This window comes from Vombatus ursinus, unplaced genomic scaffold, assembly GCF_900497805.2.
Source record: "Vombatus ursinus unplaced genomic scaffold, bare-nosed wombat genome assembly UNPS02014773.1, whole genome shotgun sequence".
In the NCBI taxonomy this organism is placed as follows: domain Eukaryota; kingdom Metazoa; phylum Chordata; class Mammalia; order Diprotodontia; family Vombatidae; genus Vombatus; species Vombatus ursinus.
This window is the reverse complement of record NW_020954551.1, coordinates 83,406-89,405: the sequence shown is the minus strand read 5'-3', so window position 1 is coordinate 89,405 and position 6,000 is coordinate 83,406.

Below are 6,000 nucleotides of genomic sequence, written 5' to 3'. Positions count from 1 at the left end.
GCGAGCCAGGCTAACTGGCTCCCCAGTACCTCTCTGATTCTGAGTCAACAGCAGCCTTCTCACTCTAAAAGATATCTCCCCATCCCCATCTTCCCTCCCCCATCTAAATGGGAAATGTCCCATCTAAAGAACTATCCCAGCCAGCCATGCTTGCCCTTCTAAAGGTTCTACCTGGCTCTGGTTATCTCGACTGTGGCCTAGGTGAGTGCCGGAATGAACATCGATATTGTGCAGCCTCAATTTGGTTACAGTCCAAAAGGAGTGTGGGGGAGGGGAGAAAGGGGTGGAACTGCAGAGGAAGAGAGGACCTTTCAGAAATATACTGAGTGACCAAAACATCAACCTTGTTTTCCCTCGGGGAGGGGCTATCTAGCTAATTAGTTGTAAGCACCACCAACCAGGACTGGAGCATGCAGGTGACACACCATCCAATAACAGGAACCTAAGTGATCAGCTTTCCCACACCCAGAATGCTGCCGATCGCCTGGGTATTCCAGGGGGCCTAGAAAACTGTATAAACCATGACTGAGGCTGCTATGAAGGAACAGTCCTCCTTGGTGCCCTACTACACTTACTTTCCTTTCAGTTTATTTTGTCTGTAGTCTCTGGTGGGTTATATTCTCACTGGGCTCTCTAGCTTTGGATTTTTTCTTTTTCTTTTTTTTGGCAAGACAATTGAGGTTAAGTGACTTGCCCAAGGTCACACAGCTAATGAGGCCAGATTTGAACTCAGGTCCTCCTGACTCCAAGGCCAATGCTCTATCCACTGCACCATCTAGCCCCCTCACTGGGCTCTCTAGGAATCCAGGCTGACAAACTCCCCAACACTGCTCCAGCTATGCTCTGAGTTCAGGTCCTTACAGTTTCCCTCAATGTTGCCAAGGCCTACCAATTGGGCTCTCCTTATTCCAGTTTATCCTTCACACTGCTGCCAGTGACTTTCCTCAAAGTCCAATTCTGACCATTTCCCTCTCCTACTCAACAAACTTCAACTTCTCCTGTTGCCTCTAGCATAAAAGCTAGACTGTGCTGATTTAAAAACCCTTCACATAACCCGGCTAGCTTTCAAGCCTCATAATAAATTACCCACCTTTCTGAGCCCTTCGATGCAGCCAAACAAGATTTCTTCTATCCCACGTACATAGATCGCACTCCATCTCCCAACTTGTCTTTATCGATTAGTCAGTCAGTAAGCATTTATTAAGCACCTACTATTTGCCAGACATTGTGCTACTACATACCGATGATACAAAGAAAGGTAAAAGGCAGTCCCAGCCCTCAAAGAGCTAAGGCGGGGGACAGCATGCCGACAACTCTGTACCAGCAAGCTGTATACAGCTTGGAGATAATCAGTCAAGGGAAGGCGCTAGAGTTAAGAGGGCTTGGGAAAGCCTTCCTGTAGCAGGTGGGGTTTTTGCTGAAGCTTGAAGGAAGCCAGGCAGTGGAGATGAGGAAGAAGGGCATTCTAAGCATGAGGAGCAGTCAGAGAAAAGGCTCTGAGTCAGAAGGTGGAGGAGCGTCTTGAACAAGGAACGTCGAGCAGTCCAGTGTCACTGGACTGAAGCGGGGGTGGGGGAGGAAGACTGGAAAGGGGGAGCAGGCTAGGCTATAAAGGGTTTCGAATGCCAGCCAAAGCATTTTATATTTGATCCTGGACGTGAGAAGGAGTCACTGGAGTTTACTGAGTCAGGAGTTGACATTGTTAGACCTAAACTTCAGGAAAATCCTTCGGCTGCTTAATGGAGAATGGGCTGGAGTGGGGAGAGACTTGAGGCAGGCTATTCAGTCCAGCTGTGAGGAGGTGAGGGCTTATCTATACCAGGGTAGAGGCAGTGTCAGAGGAGAGAAGGGGACATATTTGAGAGAAGGCGGAAAGGTGAAATCAACAAGCCTTGGAACAGATTGACTATGGAAGATGAGAGATAGGATACCTAGGTTGGGAGCCTGTGTGACTGGGCTTGGTTGGTGCCCTTAAGATTAACAGGGTTGCGGACAGCTAGGTGGTGCAGCGGATAGAGCACCGGCCCTGGATTCAGGAGGACCTGAGTTCAAATTCAGCCTCAGACACAAAATACTCACTAGCTGTGTGACTCTGGGCAAGTCATTTAACCCTAATTGCCTCACCAAAAAAAAAAAAAAGATTAACAAGGATGTTTGGAAGGGTGACTGGTATGGGCAAAAATAGTGGGTTCAGTTTGGGACATTTTAAAGATTTCTAGTGGATATCTAGTTTGAGATGTCTCAAAGGCAGTTGAAGAGACCAGTCTGGAGGTCAACAGAGCGATCCTCTATACTATTCACTCTGTGATCTCATCAGCTCCCATCTCTGTGCTGCTGATTCTCACATTTACTTATCCAGCCTTCCCTCTCTGTTGACCTCCAGGCTGGTCTCTCCAACCGCCATTGAGACATCTCAAACTAGAACTCACACAGGAGATGGAAAGATTAAACATCAGCATCTCTGGTGTCCGTGAACTTAAATGGATGGAAAAGGGTGAATTTAATCCAGGTGATCACTATATAGACTATTGTGAACAAGAATACCTTAGATTAAAAAATGGAGGAGTCCTCATAGTCAATAAAAAGATGAGAAAAGCAGTCCTGCGGTAGAATCTCAAAAACAAAATGCTATCTGTTCAAATCCAAAGCTAACCATCCAACATCACAGTAACATACAAGGCTAGGCTCCAACTACTGATGCCAAAGAGGCCAAAGTTGACCAGTTCTATAAAGACCTACATCTTCTAGAAATAACACCAAAAAAAAGATGTCACATCCATCATGGGGGACTGGAAAGCTAAGGCAGGAAATTAAAAGAAAATTGGAAAAACAGACAAGTTTGTCTTTGGAGTACAAAATGAAGCAGTTTTGTCAAGATAACTCACAGGTCATAGCAAACCCTTTTTTTTCAACAGTCTAAAAGGCGACTCTACACATGGAAATCATCAGATGGTCAACATCGAAATCAGATTGATAGAAGCTCTACACAGTCAATTAAAGCAAGGCTGGAGCTGACTGTGGCTCAGTAGGGAAGTAGGGACAACCATCAGATTGTATGGAAATGACCTAAATAACATGCCTTATGCATATGAAGTGGAAGTGATGAATAGATTTAAGAGATTAGATGGCTGAAGAACTATGGACAGAAGTTCACAATATTGTACCAGAGGCAGCAATAAAAAACCTCCCAAAGAAAAAGAAGAGCAAGAAAGCAAAATGGCTGCCTGATGAGCAAATAGCTAAGGAAAGAGGGAAAGGGTAAAGAGAAAGGAAAAGATATACTCAAATGGATGCAGAATTTCAGAGAATAGCAAGGAGAGATAAGAAGGTATTCATAATGAACAATTAAAAAAAAAAAAACAACCAGATGAAAACAAGACAGTGGGAAAGGCAAAAGATCTCTTTAAGAGAATGAGCATATCTAGGAGAGGTTTCATGCAAAAATGGGCATGATAAACAAAAATGATAGGGACTTAACAGAAGTGGAAGAGATTAAGAAGAGGCAGCAAGAATATACAGAAGAAACACACAAGAAAGATCTTAACATCACTAACAACCATTACTGATCTAGAGCCAGACATCCTGGAGAATGAAGTCAGGTGGGCCTTAGCAAGCATTGTTAACAATAAGGCTAGTGGAGGTGATAAATGCCAGCTGAGCTATTCAAAATCCTTAAAAAAAGATGCTATTAAAGTGCTGCTGTCAGTACGCTATGAAATTTGGAAAACTCAACAGTGACCACTAGATTGGAAAATATCAGTTTATATTTTAATCCTAAAGAAGGGCAATGCCAAGGAGGATGTTCAAATTACCAAACAATTGCACTCATTTCACACACCAGAAAGATTATGCTTAAGACTGTACAAGCTAGGCTTCAGCAGTACATGAACTGAGAATTACCAGAGAGCAGGCTGGTTTTCAAAGAGGCAGAGGGACTGGAGACCCAAATTGCCAACATTCGATGGATAATGGAGAAAGTAAAGGAGTTCCAGAAAAACATCGACTTCTGCTTCATTGATTACACTAAAGCCTTTGATTTGGGGTGGATTACAACAAAATGTAGCAAGTCCTCAAAAAGGTGGGAGGAACAGATCATCTTACTCGTCTCCTGAAGAACCTGTATGCAAGTCAAGAAGCAACCGTTAGAACTGAACATGGAATAACTGATTGGTTTGAGATCAGAAGCAGAGTACGTTAAGACTGTATGTTGTCACCTTATTTATTTAACTTATGTGCAGGGCACATCATATGAAATGCCAGGCTGGAGGAATCAAAAGCTGGAATTAAGGATGTCAGGAGAAATATCAACAATCTCAGATAAGCAGATGATACCACTCACTTTAGAAAGTGAAGAAGAATTGAGAAGCCTCTTGAGGAGGGTAAATGAGGAGTGTAAAAGCTGGCTTGAAGCTTAACATAAAAAAAAAAACCTAACATCTTGGCAACTACTTCCTGGCAAACAGAGGAAGAAGAAATGGAAGCAGTGTCAGATTTTTTCTTGGGCTCAGAGATCACAGCAGATGGTGATTGTAGCCACAAAATTAAAAGATGCTCGCTCCTTTGGAAAGAAAGCTATAGCAAATCTGGATATCATACTAAAAAACAGAGATATCACCTTGCTAACAAAGGCCCAGATACTCAAAGTTATGGCTTTTACATTAGCAATTCATGGCTGTAAGAATTGTACTATGAGGAAAGCTGAGCACCGAGGAATCAATGCTTTTGAATTGCGAAGCTGGAGAAGACTTCTGAAAGTCCCTTGGACACAGAGTTCAAATCAGTCAATGCTTAAAGAACTTAATCACACTATCACTGGAAGGTCAGATACTAAAGCTGAAGCTTAAATACTTTGGCCACATAATGAGAAGATGGGACTCACTGGAAAAGACCCTGATGTTGGGAAAGATTGAAGGCAAAAGGAGAAGGGGATAGCAGAGGATGAGATGGACAGATAGTATCATGGTGAACATGAACTTGGACAGACTTTGGAAGATAGTGGAGGATACAAGGGCCTGGTGTCCATGGGGTCTTGAAGAGTGGGACACAACTGAACAACTTAACAACAACAACAGGAGAAAATAAGAGGGCTTAGGATAGAGTCCTGTGTCTCTGGGTTATCCTAGTGTGATCTGGATGGAAATCCGGCAAAGGAGTCTGAAAAGGAGGAGTCAGGTAGGTAGGAGGAAAACCAGGAGAGAAGGATGTCCTGAAAACCTAGAGAAAAGAGACTATCAGAGAAGACATGGTGATCTACAGTATCAGACACTTCAGAGAGGTCCAGGAGGACGAGACTGAGAAAAGGCCATTGGATTTGGTAACTGAGGTCATTAGTAACTTTTGGGGAGAGCAGTTAAATGAAGAGGACAGATGTGAGATTATAGAGAGTGAAAAGCAAGGAAGCAGATGGCCTTCTCAAAGAGCTTAGCTACAAAGGGCAGAAGAGATATGGGACCATGGCAGAGATAGAAGGATCAAGGGAAGGTTTTTTTGAGGATGAAGTATGTTTATAGGCAGTAGAGAAGTAGCCAGTAGACTGAGAGACTGCAGATTAGTGACAAAGTGGGGATGATAGAAGGGGCAGTCAGCTGGAGGAAAGCGAATGGAATGGGATGCTCGTGGCAAAGAGTGGGGCTGCCTCTTCATGTAAGGCAGGGGTGTGCTTTTTCATCGGCTGCCCCCCATCCCAGGAAGGCACACCCTCCAGCCTCTGTCTTACAGATTCCCTCTCTTCAAGGTACAGCTTCAGCATCACCTTAGCGAAGGCTTTTCTGATCCCCCAAACCACCTTGTAGTTAGGTACTCTGTATATATTAGCTGTATTTTCATTCTGTATATAATTAGAGTCCTTGCTGTCTTCCACATTAGAATGTAAGCTCTTTGTGAAAGGCACAAGGGACTTAATAAATAAATGCCTCTTGGTCAACCGATGGATCTTTAGACTGGCTAGCTCATCTGGGAAGCCTTGCCTCATTTTCCCTGGCAGATCATTACTGTGTGTCT